Source organism: Microtus ochrogaster, linkage group LG1 (genome assembly GCF_000317375.1).
Source record: "Microtus ochrogaster isolate Prairie Vole_2 linkage group LG1, MicOch1.0, whole genome shotgun sequence".
In the NCBI taxonomy this organism is placed as follows: domain Eukaryota; kingdom Metazoa; phylum Chordata; class Mammalia; order Rodentia; family Cricetidae; genus Microtus; species Microtus ochrogaster.
The window spans coordinates 54,808,434-54,810,978 of NC_022027.1; positions in this window are offsets into that span (position 1 = coordinate 54,808,434).

Below are 2,545 nucleotides of genomic sequence, written 5' to 3' on the forward strand. Positions count from 1 at the left end.
TGGGAGTCCACCACACACACACTGCTGAGAGCATCACAGGCTGCAGCAGAAGCGAAACTGAAAGAAAAGGCATCAGAGCCCTGTTATCTGAGCCAAGATGCTGGAGGACAGCAGGAAAGCCAGTCAGTTACTCTGCTGGCTGAGGGACCTCCCACTGTGGAGAGCATTTACTTCTCTTTCCTGAAATCTCTCTCCAGTGTCCTCCCCACAGAAGAAACAGAAACTGAAGGAAGTTACATAATCGGAGACTGTTACAAACGTGTTTCTCCCAGTGGAAATTCCCCCAGCTTCCTTGGTGAAGAGCTCTGATGCTTTTAAAATGTGTGTTCTTAAAAAGAAACCATTCATTTAAAAATCGTCTTTAAAAGAAGCAACTAGAAAATGGGGGGGGGGGGGGGAGTGCTCTAAAGGCTCCAAATGCTCCAGCCTGGTGACCCAGCTCCATCTCTGGAACCCACACAAAAGTGGAGGAGAGAAGTGTGTTGTAGAATACTATTTTAAAGTGTGTTACTTTTGTTTATGCTCTGGAACATCTGTTGAATGTTGCAAAGATGTGTTTGATTAAATAAAATTCACCTGCAGTCAGGAGGTTGCATCAGCAGCTAGCTGGCCAGAAGTTGCAGGGAGGAGCCAGGTGGGGAAGGGTTTATAAGGAGGGCCAAGGAGAAGCAGAGAACTTCTTGGGGGATGCCAGGAGGTGAGCTAGGTGAGCTGCTAGCTCTTCAGCTTCTCTGGGAAGCAGGATTTTGCCTCAACCTGTAAATCTTGAGTTCTTTAGAGAGACAGAGATTTAGATAAATTCCTGTTGTAACTTTGAAAGAGTTGGTGCCTGAGGGAACAGAATTTCCTTAGGCTGCAGTTGTGCCCCAACCTCTGCTGATAGCTACAGAGATGAGAGATGCTGACCTGGTAAGCCGTGGCTTAAGAGGCAGCAAAAATTGAAAAAGCTAACAACAGAACTGACTCCACACACTTGCCTCTCACCTCCACATGAGTGTCCTGGCCTGTGCACACACAATAATAAGCACATTTAATGGGGGGGGGGGAAGGTCGGAAAGAAAAGAAACTAAGTAAAGCTAAAATAAATTAACTGCAGTGTATGAAAATGTTCACTGTTGTCCTTTGTCTAAATTCTCCAGCTTCCCCAGGACACAGACTCTGCCCATTTAGACAGAAATGTTGCTAGTTGTCAGAGGAGAAAGCTATTGAGTGTGGGTTTGTGGAGTAAAGAATGACCTGAGTGCACAGTAGGAAGAGGCAGGTAGAGTTGGGGAAGCCCTGGGACATCACAATATAGGGACACAAGCCCTGTCCCTCTGCTTCTTCATGAGTCCTCTCCTCACCTGTGAAAACTCTTCCTACAGAAGGTGAAACAGCCCTCTAAGCTACCTTGCAGATACACAGCTAGCGAGTCCGTGTATCACGGGAAAATAAACGGGGGTAACTGCCGCTTACAACATTGTATTTTTGGAGCAGACTCACCTTCCTTTCGACCTTTGGTGTCTGTTTATGTGATGCTATAATATGTAGAGAGTTATCACTATCCCAGGAATCATTATCTTGCAGGTTACCCAGTAATTCAAATACAGGGCTCTATGTTTGTGGCTACTTTAGGAATAATATACAAAAACTTTTCTTTCCTTGAAGCAAAACTAGAGAGAGAGAGAGAGAGAGAGAGAGAGAGAGAGAGAGAGAGAATATTTCTTCCTCCTATTTGATTTTATCCATGTGAATTCTTGCTGGGTACCTGAGCTATCCACTCCCACATCTGCACAACTCATAATCAAACTCTCAATAACATAGAGTTGTTCAAAACACGAAGAGAAGCAGAAGGTTTATATGGTGACAGAATTGGACATAAGACACCTGCCCGGGTCTGCAGGACCCTTTAAAGCAACAAGAAAGCTGGATGTTAGTGTGTGGTATGGGACTTCAGCTAACTTGGGTGAGGTAGGCAAAGGTGAAATTTGGAAACACAGATTTTGAGCAGATATTCTGCCAGCATTTTCTAGATGTAGCCTGTCCACTCTAAAGAGAGATCAGAAAACAGCAGTATCACAGGCCAGTACCAGAGGAAGCACTTGCACACACTGCCATCGTGTGGTCACTCAAGATGACCATCTTTTCACAATCCACAAATGATTAGATTGTCCTGTTAAAAATTTTATTAAGATCAAGATGGAATTTATAGAAATCCACATTATCACAAAGTATATAACTCATATAAATATGAATTATATAATGAAGTAAATGTTATAACCAATTATAAAAAGCTACTTATACAAACAAATCACCTGTACACAGTGTTAACATTGCCTGTGTTTTTCCTGACAGCTGTGTCAGCCACAATATTCTTTAAAGGCTAACTGAGAAAATAGAAAGGGATTAAGGCCTTCAACTCCAATGGAAGAATATATTTTTAATTGGATTTCGATTTAAAGTATACCTGAAGCAGGGGCTGGAGAAATGGCTCAGAGGTTAAGAGCATTGCCTGCTCTTCCAAAGGTCCTGAGTTCAATTCCCAGCAACCACATGGTGGCTCACA